The sequence below is a fragment of the Pelodiscus sinensis genome, chromosome 4, assembly GCF_052426305.1.
Source record: "Pelodiscus sinensis isolate ZL-2025 chromosome 4, ASM5242630v1, whole genome shotgun sequence".
Classification (NCBI taxonomy): Eukaryota; Metazoa; Chordata; order Testudines; family Trionychidae; genus Pelodiscus; species Pelodiscus sinensis.
In genome coordinates, this window is record NC_143055.1 from 110,018,794 (window position 1) to 110,036,485 (window position 17,692).

A 17,692-nucleotide genomic window follows, 5' to 3' on the forward strand; every position below is an offset into this window, starting at 1 on the left:
TAAAGGTATACAGGTCCACAGCAGTCACTCCTCAGACTCATGATTTGGATGGTCATGATAGTCTAGTGGGCACTTGGACTGTACAAGTCCACAAAAGGAAAAGGAAGTTATCTGAGAAACAAACCATTGCCCATTGGCTGCATGCTTGACTGCCATGCTTTGCTGTTTTGCCTGACCCTACCTTGCTGCCTCTCATAACCTTGCCTCCCTAATCCAGTGGCCCAGTCCTTTGGATTAAATCTTTTGGCTACTGACTTCTGTGACCACTGACCATTGCCTTGAACTGCCTCTGATGTAGAGTCACCTGCCAGGTACCTGACTACTTCTGCCCACTTGACTATTGCTTTGGACCGTCCCCTATCCTGCCTCAACTAGTTTATGTTACAGAAGATGACATAGTAGGAGATGCCAGAATCCAGTTTCATTCTCATCTATTTACATTCCACTTCACTCTTCTATTTTATTTGCTATGTATTGCTAACTTTCCCTTCCCTTGCCTCCCTCCCAGGTGTTTGCCTTTACCTATTTTGGTTTATAAACTGCTACCTTCTCTTGCTCCTGCTTTTTAAATTCCCTTTGGCTGATATGGTTTGCTATGAGCTTTGCCTCCTTATTCAACAGGTGACTTCAGCCCCTTGGAATGCTGGGGATGCCCATGGCAGAATTCTCCAACACAGACTATATTCATTAAAAAAAAGTGGAATAATTTCTAGTGGTGGGGGCCTACCCACAGGCATCCAGCAGGTCAAGACAATGAGAGTCAAAAGGAGCTCATTACAATTCTTTTTAAGTAGCAGCCACTGACTGATCCAAAACCACTTATCAAAGTTAACTAGCAATGGATGGAATTGTTGACTAGTATGTGATCTATTGTAATTCCTGGGAACTGTTTAAAAACCAGAGCTGGCTCTAACACATAGGAAAAGTAGGTGATTGTTGGATGGCAGAAAAATATTTAATTGCAGTTTCATTATGTGAGGAGACGGACATCTATTTGCCTCTGGCAAAGTTTAGTCCAGAACTGGCACAGGTAAAAATTCTCTCCCTGATGATTCCTGCTCTTTGACTGAGCTCAGTGCATATGCCAGGAACAGAAGGGGAAGTGGCCTCGCCTGGGATTTACAAGGAGGGTTTCTTGAAAGTGGCCTGAGCAACACAGGGCCGAATTCTGTTCTCATATATGCCAACATAATCCAGTTTGGCTCATCATTTTAAAGATGAAAGGAACCCTTTCTGGAATGGATGGGCTTGAAAGAAAGCCTGAAGACGTAGATAACTAACTATACTATATGAGAAGGAGATGTAGCGAAATAAAGAGCTGATGAAACAAAAAATGGAAGTTGGAAGGAATCCCACCAAAACCAAACACTTCGGGATTAGAAAGGTGCTTGTGGCTTTCCGATAATTGTAATTGAGCAATGACATTGGGTTCTGTCTAGGCCAAATAATGAGCTAGATCAGGGGTGGGGTGGGGACATTTTATGAGTCAGGGGTTGCTGACCCACAGGAAAATCACATTCTCCTCACACACCAGAGCCTTGGGGGGCCCAGGTTATTAGATTTTGAGTGCTCCAGCCTCACAGAGGAATTCAAGGTGGCGGGAACACCAGCGTGGGCTCCCCAGTGCTGGGAGGGGGGAATTCCAAACCTCGGCGGCTAGATCCAGGCAAGCTGGGGGCCACATCTAGTCCCCAGGCCTTAGCTTCCTCACCCCTGGGCTAGATGTTGACTCAGATTTATGACCAAGTGTGCAGGGATTAAGAACATTTCCCCACCGTATACAGCCATACTCAAGCTACTAAAACTTATTCTCCTGCTCACTTCTGCTCTAGATCAAGTGAATATAGAATATTTGGAGCAGTGCCCACATCCCTACTTATTGATATAGCATTGGGTTGAGGGTAGCCATTTGTAGACCAGCAGTAAGCTCCACACCCTCAAAGGTATTTAGGCATCTCATATCCACTGAATTTGGTGGATGTTAGGGTGTTGAAGACCTATGTGCATCTGGGCCTAAATAATTAATTACAAACACTCCTCTCCCTCCCAGAAGCAGAGGACACAGGGGAGGCACTCTGACTCACCATGGAGTCTCTGAGTCACAGTGCCGTATAGGGCAACACCAGCGTCAGTGCTGCACCAGCTCTTGTTTGGGCCTGTGCCTAAAGTCAGAATCAAGGAAGCCAACGAATCTCTGCAGGAGAACCATAGGGTCCAGTTCTGTCAGGCATGCTCATTCTGAGCAGTGTGTTACTGTGCCAGGAGTGCATCGATGCCAGTGGGACTCCTGTGATGGTACAGAAGAACAGCCATATTGGGTCAGACCAATGGTCCATCTAGCCCAGTATCCTGTCTGCCGACAGTGACCACTGCCAGATGCCCCAGAGGGAGTGACCAGAACAGGTAATCATCAAGTGATCCCTCTCCTGTCATCCATTTCCAGCTTCTGACAAACAGAGGCAGAGGACACCATTCCTACCCATCCTAACTAATAGCCATTTGATGGACCTAACCTCCACAAATTTATCTAGTTCTTCTTTGAACCCTCTTAAAGTCCTGGTCTTCACAACATCCTCTAGCAAGGAGTTCCATAGCTTGATTGTACACTGTGTGAAGAAAAACTTCCTGAAGGATGACGAAAACGTGGGAGGCCCAAGACAACATGGCAGCATACTGTTGAGGCAGACACAAAGAGAATGAATTACAACTGGGACACACTGAAGAAAATGGCCAAACACAAACAAAAATGTAGAACCTTTGTTGCTGCCCTACATGCCAGTGGGCGTAATAGGCATTAACTAACTAACTATCATATCCCCCCCTTAGTCTCCTCTTTTCTAAGCTGAACAGTCCCAGTCTTTTTAATCTCTCTTCATATGGGACCCATTCCAAACCCCTAATAATTTTTGTTATCCTTTTTTGAACTTTTTCCAATGTCAATATATCTGTTTTGAGATGAGGCAACTACATCTGTAAGCAATATTCAAGATGTGGGCATGCTGTGGATTCATACAGAAACAATAAGATATTCTCTCTCTCTCAAGGTGTTTCTAGACTACAGGTTTTTTTTTTTTTTTTTTTAAAAAGTCCCCTGCAGTTTTTTCGACCGCGGAAAACCTCGACCGCGGCTTGCTTTTTTGAAAGTACTGGTTGTAGTCTAGACACTCTTTTTCGAAAGAGGCTTGTAGTCTAGACGTAGCCTCCTTTGCAATCCTTTTTTAATGATTCTTAACATTCTGTTTGCTTTTTTTGGCCGCTGCTGCACATTGAGTGGATGTTTTCAGAGAACTGTCCACAATGACTCCAAGATCTCTCTCTTGAGTAGTTATAGCTAAATTAGTTCCCATCGTTTTGTATGTGTAGTTGGAAATATTTTTTCCAGTATGCATTATTTTACATTTATTCATTAAATTTCATTTGCCATTTTGTTGCCCAATCACTTAATTTTATGAGATCTTTTTGAAGTTCTTCACAGTCTACTTTGGTCTTAACTATCTTGAGAAGTTTAGTATCATCTGCAAATTTTGCCACATTACTGTTTACCCCTTTCTCCAGATCATTTATACATAGGTTGAATACAATTGGTTCCAGTACGGACCCTTGGGGGACACGACTAGATATCTCTCTCTGTCCTGAAAACTTACCATTTATTCCTACTCTTTGTTTCCTGTCTTTTAACCAGGTATCAATCGATGAGAGGACCTTCCCTCTTATCCCATGACAATTAACTTTACTTAAGAGCCTTTGCTGAGGGACTTTGTCAAAGGCTTTCTGGAAATGTAAGTATACTCTATCCACTGGATCCCTCTTGTCCGCATGCTTGTTGACCCCCCTCAAAGAATTCTAGTAGATTGGTGAGGCATAATTTCCTGTTACAGAAACCATGTTGACGTTTCCCCATCAAATTATATTCATCTATGTGTCTGACAATTTTATTCTTTACTATAGGTTCAACTAATTTGCACGGTACTGACGTTAGACTTACCAGTCTGTAATTGCCAGGATCAATCTAGAGCCCTTTTTAAATATTGGCGTCACATTAGCTATCTTCCAGTCATTAGGTACAGGTGCTGACTTAAAGGATAGGTTACAAACCACAATTAATAGTTACGCAATTTCCCATTTGAGTTCTTTCAGAACTCTTGGGTGAATGCTATCTGGTTCCGGTGACTTGTTACTGTTAAGTTTATTAATTTGTTACAAAACCTGCTCTAACAACACCTCAATCTGGGACAATTCCTCAGATTTGTCACTTAAAAAGAACAGCTCAGGTTTAAGACTCTCCCTATCAGCCTCAGCCATGAAGACAGAAGCAAAGAATTAATGTAGTTTCTCCACAATGACCTTATCATCTTTGAGTGCTCCTTTAGCATCTCAATCATCCAGGGGCCCCACTGGTTGTTTAGCAGGGTTCCTGCTTCTGATGTACTTAAAACATTTTGCTATTACTTTTTGAGTTTTTGGCAAGTTGTTCTTCAAACTCTTATTTGGCTTTTCTTATTATATTTTTACACTTAATTTGACAGAGTTTATGTTCCTTTCTATTTTCCTCTTTGTATTTAACTTCCACTTTTTAAACGATGCCTTTTTATCTCTCACTGCTTCTTTTACTTAGTGGTTAACCACAGTGGCACTTTTTTTGTTCTCTTACTGTGTTATTTAATTTGGGGCATACATTTAAGTTGGGCCTATATTATGGTGACTTTATAAAGTTTCCATACAGGTTGCAAGGATTTTACTTTTGTCACTGTACCTTTTAATTTCTGTTTAATCTCATTTTTGTGTAGTTCCCCTTTCTGAAATTAAATGCCACAGTGTTGAGCTGCTGAGGTGTTTTCCCCACCACAGGGATGTTACATTTTATTACATTATGGTCACTGTTTCCAAGTGGTCCAGTTATATTTACCCCTTGGACCAGATCCTGGGATCCACTTAGGACTAAATCAAGAATTGCCTCTCCCCTTGTGGGTATCAGTACCAGCTGCTTCAAGAAGCAGTCATTTAAGGAATCAAGATATTTTATCTCTGAGGTGACATGTCCCCAGTCAATACGGGGATAGTTGAAATTTTCCACTATTATAAAGCCCTTCTTGGTATGAGGGTGCCAGAAGCTGGTCCTACAGAATTTCCTGACAATGTACATGAGTAGTATACCAGCCAAGTGAGAGCCTGAAGCAGTTCACTCAGGGGAATGATGGTTGAAAGGTCTATTTTCTGAAGAAACGGACTCTCAGCTAAGAAGGGGGTCCAAATCCAGAATCTTTTATCGGAACTAGTCCTACTCCTGAACTGTGAACTGAAGCCTGTGTCCCACCCAAACACGATTTCACAAAAACAAGGGACAACTGATGAGGTGTGGCAAAATCTAAAATTTCCTTACCAAGAGTATATACATATACTTACCTCATATAGAACGGTTTGGCCCAGATCCTGAAAAGTATTTAGGTGCCTAACTCCCACTGATTTTAAACTCAATGTATTATTATTTTAAAAAATCATTATTGTAAAGCCACTCTCAGTTTTGAGGGCGGAGGCCTGACTTGAATTTTGAACACTTGGTATTGTCAATTTTGTTTTCAATACATTGCTTTTGTGTTTGTTTCTCAAAGCCACTTTACCCAATTTAGACAGTTCTTTAAAAATAAAATGAGCAGGAATGTTTGAGAAAAATGCTTCCAAAGGAATTATTGACCATGGGAAACCTTTCTGTGTCACTTCAGAATGGTGTACATGGAATTAGAGAACTGCAATAACTGTGAAACGAAATCTCCAATTGCATTGTGTGGTTAAAGATAGTCATAATATTCCAGTTGTCTTGCAGTTTCCTCCGCTCCTTATGAGCCATCCATCCATCCCAGACTACTACATCCTGCTGTGGGTTGTTTATTTGTTAATAAATAATGAGTCATTGTGTAGTTTTCCCTATGACTTGTACTGCTGCATTGTCAAGCTTTCCTCTTCTAAGGAGTCAACATTTTCTTTGGTCGTCTGTCACCAAAGCTAAGTGCAGTGATCTTATTAGATTTCCTGCCTGCACAAACACCTCTCAGCAATGGAATGGATAAAGTGAGAGGTTTTATTTGTTCTTTTCTTTTTTTTGCTGAAGTAGACTCCCCGATAATGAAATAATTTGCTTTCATTAATAATAAAATAACACGTTGCACTTAGGGCCCGATTCTGAAAGCAATACCCAGATCCCACTGACTTGGGTGAACTTTGGATCAGGCCCATAAAGAGCCTTTCTCTCAAAGGTCTCAAACCATATCAATTATTAAAGCCTTGCTGCGCCGAGTATTATTATACTCATTCATAAATGGAGGTACAGAAAGGTCAAGTGACTTGCCCATAATCACAAAATGGATTCAGTAGCAGAACTGAGAATGGAACCCAGCATTTCCATTTCCCCAATATCCTGCTAGCAACACAGCACACTGACTCCAGACTCCATTCCTTATCTTAAATATAGAGACACGAAATCCGGAAAGAACATAAAATTCCTAGGTTAAGTAGAAGCTGTGAAAATGGATCCGGATCGATGGCTGTGGAAAGGACGATTTCTTTAAAAAATATATCAGCAAATACCTTGACACTGAAAACATGAAAAAACAGAGCATGTGAAGGCTAGCAATCTAAATACTTTATTCAAATAGTCGAGACCAGTGGATTCTCTTTCCTTTTAATTTCCAAGCATAGCATAATCTCGTGTGGCTTGTCAAATGTTCAGTAGGTTTCAGGGCATCACTGAACATGTGTACATTTCTTATTGATACATAGCCGTCAACACAGTTTGCATGGATTGATTGTATAAAGATAATCAGTTAAAAAAAGATACTTGTCTATAATAAGTCATAAAATAAAATAGAATTTCTGATTTGATTAGTTTTCGGCAACCTGTTCATGCGAAACATTTCCTGTGTGACCTTGCATATCTCACCTCACCGGTTTCTGCCTCCATTTCCCCACCTGTAAAATGGAATTAATAATATTGAACACAAACCCTTATGAAATATTCATTTGCATGGTGTGCAAGTCACTGTGTGATTGGGAGGTTACAGTACTTGCATTGGATGTGGATGAGACCAAAGGTCAAGTCCCTGCTCTGTAGGGGTTTGAGTGATCTGGGATGTAATACAACTTAGTTATGAACAGGCAGAGCAGAGGTTGAAATCTGGTTTCCCAACTCCTGAGTCTGTTCTGCAAGCTACTGAGTCTGCGTGAGTCCTTTTCTTGCATTCCTGGCAAAACTTTTATTGAAACAGATACATCCCTGTGAAATGATACAGCTTTGCTGAAACAGCTTATTCCACTGAAAAAAATTCTCAGTTCTATTCACTAACCCTAAAAATGGCTATCCTGAATCAGACCAGTGGTCCAGTATCCTCCTCTGAGTAGCCATAGCCTTATACTTCTGAAAGAGATTTAGGGATGCCCAGAGCATGGAATTGCACCCCAACCAGATTGGCTAATGTCCATTGATGGGGCTAGTATGTGAACTTATCTAATATTTTTAACAATTTTTAATTTTTTTCAGAACATCCAGTGGCAACAAGTTCCACAGGTTGAATGTGTGTTATGTGGAGAAAAACTTCCTTTTGTTTGCTGAGAACCTATTGCCTAATAATTTCAGTTGGTGGCCTCCAGTTCTTGTGTTATGTGAAGGAGTAAGTATTCTCTTTCTCCACACCATATATGATTTTATAGGCCTCTATTGTGTCTCCCTTTATTCTCTCTTTTCTAATCTGAATTGTCCCCGTCTTTATAATCGCTCTTCATACAGACGCTGTTCCATACCCCTCATAATTTTCATTGCACTTCTCTGTATCTTTTCCAATTCTAATGTCTTGTTTGAAATGGGGAGATGAATACTGCATGCATTATTCAAAATATGGTCATCCCATAGGTTTATATAATAGCATTATGATATTTTCCATTCATTATCGATCCCTATCTTACTGGTTCCTAACACTGTTAGCCTTGTTGGTCCGGTGCTGCACACTGAAAAGACATTTTCAGAGAACTATCCACAATGACTCCAAGATCTCTTTTGTGAGTGGTAAGTGCTCATTTAGACGCCATCATTTTGTATGTGCAGCTGGGATTATTTTTTCCAATGAGCATTACTTTGCATTTATCAACACTGAATTTCATCTTCAGTGAATTTCGTGAGATGCTTTTGTAACTCTTTGCAGTCAGCTTTGGGCTTAAGTATCGTGAGAAATTTTGTACCATCTGCCACCTTAGTGTACCCTCTTTTTCTAGATCATTTATGAACAACACCAGTCACAGTACAGGACCTTGGAATCTTGTACCTCTCTCCCTTGTGAAAACTGACCATTTATTTCTACGTTGTGTTTCCGATTTTTCAATCAGTTTCTGATCCTCTTATCCCAAGACTGCTTACTTTGTTTAACAGCCTTTGGTGAGGAGTTCTTGTCAAAGGCTTTCTGAAGGACAATGAACACTATTTCCACTAGATCACCCTTGTTCATCGTTATTCTCTCCCTGAATTAATTCTAATTGATTGGTGAGATTTTTTTTCCTTTACAAAAGTTGTGTCATTAACATATTGTCTGATAATTCTGTTCTTTACTATAGCTTCAACCCAATTACCTGGCACTGAAGTTAGGCTTACTCACCTATAATTGCCATAATGACCTCTGAAGCCTTTTTAAAAAATCAGCTGCGATACTGACAACTCATTTCACTTCCTCAAGGGTTAGAGGGTTACTCTGAGGTTGTTTAGAATCTACATTCCTGAAAAAAGAGATATTCCAATCCATTTCAGTCAGCACAATAATCCCAGCCATTCCAACATCAATAATACCAGGCCTATTCCAGACCTACAGAGCCTCTGAGAAGGAGACCTTGGACTCATAGTTAAGGGACAACTCCAGTGACAACCTTCATACTCTGACCTGCCCCAAACAACAATTCTGATGGCCTAGTTAAGGGCCATAAACTATCCCCTTCTCTAAATGTGCTGTGTGAACCCAATTACAACCCTTCCTTTGGGAACCACCTGACACATTCTTACCCACTTAGGAATATGTCACCACAGACAGGTGGATTTTAAAGGTTGTGGCAATATGTTACTCTCTCCACTTCCATTCTATTCTCCTCTCCTTCTTCACCCGTCAGGGATCTGTTTCACTAGGATCTTTTGAAACAAGAATTTCAGTCCCTCTTCAGCCTAGAAACAAAAGTACCAACTGCCTCAGAATTTGTGGGAAGAGGCTTTTACTCCAAATATTTCCTGGCTCCCTAAAGAAATGGGGGTTGGAGACTAAACCTCAGGAACCTGAACACCTGTATCCTTTCAAAGCATTTCAGGATGGAGACTTGCTACCATAATCCCATCCCTGAACCAGGAGGATTAGTTTACTGTCCTCAAACTTCAAAACGTGTTTTCATGTCACCATGCATCCCTCCCATAGATGTTTTCTGTGTTTCATCATTGGCCCAGAACATCATCTATATCATGGACCTATGAGTTTTCACAGAGGTCCTCTTAGTAGAGTTGAAATGTTCCCACAGTCTTTCCCTGCCTAGATGAATGGCCATACTGGGTCAGACCAATGGTCCATCTAGCCCAGTATCCTGACTTCCAACAGTGGCTAATGCAAATGCTTCAAACTGAATGTACAGAACAGGTAATCATCAAGTGATCCATCCCCTGTCACTCACTCCCAGCTGCTGGCAAATAGACTAGAGCAGGGGTGTGCAATAATTTTTGGTGGGGGGGCCACTCCAAGATTTTGGAAAGTGGTCAAGAGCCACACTTTTCTGTGTGGGAGGTGTGGGGTCTAACATGGAGGTTGAGTGCAGAAGGGTGCACAAGGTATGGGACTGGGGTGCAGGAGATGGTATGTGGTCTGAGGGAGTTTGGGTGAAGGAGGGGGTTATGATCTGGGGCAGGGGAATGGAGTGCAGGGACAGGGTGGGGCTGTGGATGCAGAAGAGGATTCTGTCCTGGGGTAGGGATATAAGCAACTAGTCAATAGATTTCATGGGCCTAATTTGGCTGCCTGAACTGATAGAGCCCATGTGCTAGGGGACCGGTTCTCCACCGTTTCCAGTTTAATCACTAACTACAGCTGAGGCTTCAGACAACAGTAAGGCACTTCCTTCAGCTCTTACATGAGCGTCAGTATTTATTACGCCACATGAGACACAACATTTTTGGTGTCTTCAGTCTAGCTCAGGACTACATACAGCCCATATAAGCACGGGCTTGCTGAATGAGTTTATGTACTGCCAAGGGTTCTAGACTATCTATGGTTCTTGTATAATGGGAGCTGTGGAGTCAGCACTCAGAGCAGGGGCTGCATGTGGGGAACCCCCTGTACTTCCAGGGACTGCAGGGAAGTACCAGCCACTTCTGGGAGCACCGTGGGGCCATGGTAGGCTGCGGCCTGCCATAGCCCCGCTGCACTGTTGGATTTCAACAGCTGAATATCTCCCAGATTGGCTGCAGTAGCCTCTGAGAGATTAAGCCTAATTCCATTAGACTCCTGGTGAAACTGGGAGGGTTGTCAACCTGAAGCACATCCAGGGACAGAATACCCTGAAGAACTCTAGTTATTGAAAAGTAAGTACCCTCTCCTTAAGCACCTTAGGATATGTGTCCTTAAGCACCTCGTTCCACGAGGAGTAACAGTAGTTCGAATTAGAAAGCCTAATTCGAACTGCCTACTCCGTGCTGCGTGTAGCCGCGGGCACAGAGTCCGAACTAACAGGGATTTTAAAATGGCGGCGCCCGGCAAGGTGCAAATGAAGTCCGGGATATTTAAATCCCGGGCTTCATTTGCAACTTTGATTGACTACATTAACCACCCTAGTTCAAACTAGGGTGGTAGTGTATACATACCCTTAATTAGTAACCTTTCTTTCAAATGCCTGAGCACCTAACAGCTTCCATTGACTTCCATGGGTTTATTTGTGGAGTCGGGGTATCACCAATTGGCCCTACCCTAGCTACTCCATGTGAACAGTCTTCCTTTTAGCAAATTTCAGTACTATGGAAAAATTACAAATAGATTTTTTTTAGAGCTCTGAATAGAAGCTTATTTTATAACTTCCTTGCCTGCTTTATATGGTCTGTTTGTGTTTTAAAACAGATGGCTGTCCTGCCCTCATGCCACTTGGACTATGGGACTAGTGTGCTGGTAGGAGCACCCTCTTCAGGATCACAGAGCTCCTTTGACACTATGTTGCTGTTCTCTATGTGCCAATGGAAGGCAAGTTTGATAGGAGGTAATGAGTTAAGCAGAATTTTGAGAACTCCGATGTACTTGTGAAGTTCACAGAATCTGATCTCAAGGGGATGCAAGGAAAAGGTCTTGCTGCAGGGGAACAGCCAGAGATGGAAGATACATGTTGCACAGGCAGTGCATAGCATGAAACAGGATGGATACAAATGAATAATTCTTTAAAAAAATTAGATTTTTTGAAATTTAAATTGTTTTTTTAGAAATAATTGTATTTAAAATTACATTTGATGACTGCTCTGTAAAATACTTTATACTAAATAAACAATATTAAGTGGTACATGTTTACTACTAAAGTTTTAAAGAATGTCAAACCACAGAACTGGAGGTTACTGGCTAAGCACCTAAACCCACAGTGTGCTAGGCTGCTAACCCAGCTTTTGACAGCTGTAACCTCTTCTGCAGGTGCATGGATTATACATACTTCAGTTTATTCAGCTAATTCAATTCATTGACTTGTTCATTTGCAGTTACGCAATCAGTGGGGAGTTGAAAAGGCAAAAAAGCTTGTTTTTCTTCTTCCTGTCCATGTAAAGAAACTAAGTGCGAGGATGAAATCTGAAACACTGAAGCATACAGTGACTAGCAAGAATCACTTCCATACTTCCTTAGCTTAACACATTAGTTTGTTTTAAATGCAAAATGTGTTAGAGTAACTTTTTCCTCATGTAACCAGTGCATTTAAGTACTAAAAATGTTTTTTTTTTTCAAATTTCTATTTTGAATTCCAGTTTCCAACCAAATAGAATTGATGTTCACTTGTGATTTCTATCATCTAGTATATAAGAAATATGCCACTCACCATTTTCTAACATCAGAATTTCAAAATTAAGACTTTAAATAAATGTCCGTTAAGGTAAATAAATAGGAATAGCTGATGTAAACTCCTGTTCAGCAAAAAGAAATATCAAATTCAGTGAAAAGGCAAATCTACATGTTTTAATATCTACCAACCTCTAAGTTTGGGAAAATAACAAAAAAGTACAAATGAACACAAGATTGAAATTCATTATTTCAATGCTGCCTGATTGCAGATTTAAATCATGATTAAAATCAGGGATTTAAATATTTTGTGATTTAAAACAATCAACCCTGATATGGAAATATTGGTGCTGCTGATCTCCTCAGGAAGAATTCTGGAAACTAAACACAAAGGATCAAACTGAGTCTTCATAGTCTCATTCTGGTGAGATTAGCACTGCTCCAGGTGTTGTGGTGCTGATCTGAGCCCTGTATGCCAATGCAGTACACTTCTGTATGAAGCAGAGTTAATTCTTATTGTTAACACATCTGCAGCTAAACCCATCTCATCTTCATTTGATTAACTTGATTTTTCTTTCCTTTCCATCTTCTCAAATGCATGTCACATTATACATTTTTTCTCTTCTTTGCAGTGCAGTGTGCAATGCAAGAGGGTACTGGGTTTTTTTTAAGGGGGAAAGTTCAAAGTTCTTTTCCTTAAACTGAGTCTGAGTACATGAACAAGACTATAACTCAGATGTATTAATAACCCTCACTTGGCCTTTTGATAAAAATCGGTGAAGGATTCGAACTGCTGCAGGCATGGAAAAGGGGAAATACTTTATTTATTTATCTAAATGATAATTTCTTGAGTCAGTCTGATATATACATTTCCAAAGAGAGATTCTGCCAGTTTTTATGATAAATAAAAGATGTATTGAAAATGGAAATGAATCCAGATCCCATTTTCCACAAACTTTCAGAACGTTTGTAATTGAGGCTTGTGTCTATCTTTATAAGGATTTTAAACAAACATCCTGAATCCAATCACCCCTGAAACACAAAGAAAACTGATATTAAGACTTAGACATGACGGTTATCTGTCATATAGAAAACGTAAATAGGAAAACAGTGTTATGTCTCTGTGAAAATTCTATGTGCTTGAAATTCTGAAAACAGGCAGCTTATTTAGAAGCCTAATTACTTAATTTAGGTGCCTAGTTTTAGGTACTTAAGTATGAATTTTTGGCAATACAGACTGCATGAAAATGTAAAATAAATCATCATTGTTCTCTACACACGTGTTTACTTCACTGTCTCAATGATCAGTTTATGTGTTGCATACCTTACAGAGTGGAACTGTGTAAATAATGGAAGAACGGATTTGTAATAGAAGTACAATGTCTGCATCTAGGCGATTGTTCTCTCTTGATATATCCGGCATGATTTATCTATATTAACGTATCTTGATGTGTGTGGAACATTGTTTGGCAAACATGTTAATTCTTCCATTTTTTGTTTCAGTATTTGCAGTGTCCTGTTGTTTTAAGCCTCTGAGCAGTGAGGAATGGGGTGTGAGCAGCACAGCACTTCTCCTGCCTGACTCCTTCTCATTGTAAAATCAACCTATTCCTAAACAATGTGACTGATCTTTTCTTCTAGAGATGTATCATGAAAATATCTGACTGGATTTAGGAGCCATTTTCACTTGGAACTAAGAATTTAAAAATGCGTCTATAGTTTTGAGGTATATGGAAGAGTGCAGAGTACGTAGAAAGGAGGTTATGCTGGAGATGGATCTGCTTCCAAGTTGTTCAGAATTAAACTAAATTAGCCACTTCATCAAGTAATTACTATAGCTCCTTTGGAACCTTCTTGAGTAACACTTTTTTGTTCGCATGGGTTTCACATTTTGCCCTTCTGTTAATGTAATGTTTAATGAAATGTATGAAAACTGGTTTTCTAATTGCTTCTGGCTTTGCACGTTCTTTTGTGATCTCGACTGCAAACATTGTGTAAATGTGTCAGGATCAAAAGTAAAGTTAACTAATTCAAACTTTGTGTTTGCCCCTCCTGAACAGGTGGGGCGATCATGAATATGGATGGCTATAATAAGACAAATTCTCAGCATATTGATCAGTGTGCTGCTGTCTGTTTTTCCCTCAGTATATCATCCTGCTGAGAAACCATCTAGAAACTGGGAGGATTTACTGATAGCTTGCTTATGAGTGTACCAACATGATTGTGGGCTGACAGTTGCTGACATAATGCTACTGTTCTGCCTCAAAATTTGGAGTGCTACATATAGGCTACGTCTACACTGGCATCCCTTCCGGAAAAGGGATGCTAATGTAGACTTTGGAATAGGCAAATCTGCGGGGAATTTAAATATCCCCCGCGGCATTTGCATTAACATGGCTGCCGCTTTTTTCCGGCTTGGGGAAAAGCCGGAGAAAAGCGCCAGTCTAGACGTTATTCTCCGGAAAATAAAGTCTTTTCCGGAGGATTTCTTATTCCTACTTGAATAAGCAATCCTCTTGAAAAGGCTTTATTTTCCGGAAAATAACGTCTAGACTGGCGCTTTTCTCCGGCTTTTCCCCAAGCTGGAAAAAAGCGGCAGTCATGTTAATGCAAATGCCGCGGGGGATATTTAAATCCCCCGCGGATTTGCCTATTCCAAAGTCTACATTAGCATCCCTTTTCCGGAAAGGGGTGCCAATGTAGACACAGCCATAGTGTTTAGTTTCAGATGTAATCCCCCCAAGTCTGTGATCTCATCTGTCCTTCCTGTATATATCGTGATAGGAATCCATTGGCCAGCCTGTCATCCCACCATATTTCAGAAAGAACTGTTTATAGAGTCATGGTCGTAGAAACGTAGGACTGGAAGGGACCTCAACAGGTCATCTGGTCCTGCTGTGGCATGGGGGATAGACTAAGTAAACCTCAACCATCCTTGACAAGTGTTTGTCTCACCTGTTCTTAGAAATCTCCAATAATAAAGAGTCCGCAATCTCCATTGGAAACTTGTTTCAGTTCTTAGATGTCCTTATATTTAGGTTTTTCTGGTATCTAATCTAATTCTCCATTCTTCACTCGCATTGCACTTGAGGGGATTGATGCCTGTGTTCACCACCCTGCTCTCTTGCAGTGTGAGAGAGCGAGCGAGTTGGTGAGTGAGTGAGGGAATGGAGACAGGCACATTCTTGGGGTACGTCTAAACGGACTTTCACTGTCGAAAGAAGATATGCAAATTTGATATAATCTGCATATCTTCTTCCGATCACTTTTTCGAAAGAGTTTTTTCGAAAAAGCAAGCAGTTTAGATGTGGTTCTTTCGGGGGAGAAAAACCCTTTTTTCGAAAGAACCTGTAAATCTCAATTTTTGAGGAAGAAGATTCTTTAAAAAAAGGGGTGTTTTTTTCAAAAGAACTGCGTCTAAACTGCTTGCTTTTTCAAAAAAGTGATCGGAAGGAGATACGCAAATTACTGCCAAATTTGCATATCTTTTTTCAAAAGTGAAAGTAAGTCTAGACATACCCTTACTACTTTGATCAAGAGCCTGGCGCCCTCTCTTTACCTCATAGGCATCCAGCAGGTTGTGCAAAGCAGTAGAGCCCACCCGTGGTACACAAGCAATAGTAGGATTAAGCCTGCTTTTCCAAGAGTTCCAGTTCCCACTTAAGGGCTGTGTCTACATTGGCCCCTATGCCGTAATAGGGATGCAAATGTAGCACTTTGGAATAGGCAAATCCGCGGGGGATTTAAATATCCCCCGCGGCATTTGCATTAACATGGCTGCTGCTTTTTTCCGGCTTGTAGATAAGCCGGAGAAAAGCGCCAGTCTGGATGCAATCATCCGGAAAATAAGCTCTTTTCCGGAGGATCTCTTTCAAGTAGGAATAAGAGATCCTCCGGAAAAGAGCTTATTTTCCGGAGGATCGCGTCCATTCTGGCGCTTTTCTCCAGCTTATCTACAAGCCGGAAAAAAGCGGCAGCCATGTTAATGCAAATGCCGCAGGGGATATTTAAATCCCCTACGGATTTGCCTATTCCAAAGTGCTACATTTGCATCCCTATTACAGAATAGGGGTCAATGTAGACACAGCCAAGGAGTTGTTGGCCTATCTCCTTTCCTTGTTTTGCCCCTAACTCCAGCCTGTGCCAGTCAAACAATAGAGCCAGGATTACCCTACTAGGAGGGTATCAAACCTACAACCTCGGTAGTAATAGCACTGCAGGTTAACCAGTTGAGCTAAACAAGCTGGGAGGAACAGGCATCTCATGGCTCTTTTGGAAAAGAGCCACAGCTGCTGAGAGATCTTTGTGGCCTCTGACATGACATGAGCAGGGTAGGGCTAGTCTCCTCTCAGGGAAACTTGCTCGAATGCTAATACTCTTGCTTTTTTATGCAAAATTAATGTAGCTCCTGCTCATTATGAGGACTTGTAAAGTGGTCACCATGAATCCTTCCTCCTTTATTTGCTCCCCCTGGCTATAGCAATCAGACAAGAGAGAAAGTTCTCTTCCTCGGTGCAAATTAAAGGAGCAGGCAAGGGAATTGAACTCACAGCCACAAGGGTTTGGTTTTGAGTAAGTCTGCATGGATCACTATGGCAAGACTGGAGGTGACGAGGAGCCATAACAGGATCAGTGAGGGTGAATCTGGGACTAACTTGGTCAGGCAGGGGAAATGTGGAGGCAGCCAGGGGGTCACACAGATTGGGGAAGGCAAGGCAAGGGGGTTCACAAAGGGATCACTATTAATAAATGTATGTGTGAGAGGGAGGTTAGGAGGTCATATGGGAGGTCAACAAAGGCAATGCATGAGCCAGGACAGTCACATGCAGTCACAGAGAGCAAAGCTAGAGGTAGTGGAACCAAGCAGGTCAATCAGGAAAAATGTGGAGCAAATCAAGGTCACTGAGAGCATTTCTGCAGGCAGTGGGGTAATGTAGAGTCAAGAAGAACAAGGCTAGAGTGTGGGGTCATGCCAGGCTCCCTGCTTAGGGCAACACTTAGCCTTATTGGCCCCTGCACCAGCTACACAGATGCAAATATTTCACCTCATTGTGTCACGTCCCCCCCATGATAAGCAGAGTGATACTGTGCTGTCATTGCTTCCAAATGTACCCTCACTGTCCCCTGCATGAGCCAGTCATCTCCAGCCTTTCAATTCATGACGTCCACAGCCTACAAAATCGATACATTAGCTCCATTGTGATTCTAGCTTCAGAGAAGATTTTCCTGACTGGCCCTGACTGGCCCCACAGCTTCAAGAATTGCTCTTTAGCAATTCACTTGACTCCAATTTCTCCCTATGCCCTTAACGTGATGCAGATTGTGTCTAAATAGCACCTTATTGACCCTTACCATATTGCTTCTAGACTAGCAATTTATGACCTCAGCAGACCCATTACTTTGTATTTGCAATCCATGACACCAGATGCCTCCATATTTATCCTCATTATTCCTTACAGGAACGCAGAGATTGGAGCCTCACAGTGCATGGCCACAGTGGCTTCAGATTCCCCATATCCTCCAGTCATACAATACATGGCCTTACATGAACCCACATCATTAAAACTGGGTTAAATTTTCTCCTCTGTGCATCCAACTGCAGTCTAGTCATCCCTGAGTGATACCCCCCCCCCATTTCATGTCCTCATTTGAACCCATTAGCT

The 17,692-nt window shown here is 41.4% G+C and overlaps 1 long non-coding RNA gene across 1 annotated transcript; it reads left to right on the forward strand.

The window, feature by feature from the left end:
* The first annotated feature begins 3,683 nt into the window (after positions 1 to 3,683).
* LOC112545157 (uncharacterized) lies at positions 3,684 to 14,365 on the forward strand. Its single transcript, XR_012903795.2, has 4 exons — positions 3,684 to 3,779; positions 7,532 to 7,661; positions 11,118 to 11,253; positions 13,533 to 14,365. It is a non-coding gene; the product is annotated as an uncharacterized LOC112545157 (long non-coding RNA).
* Positions 14,366 to 17,692: the final 3,327 nt, after the last annotated feature.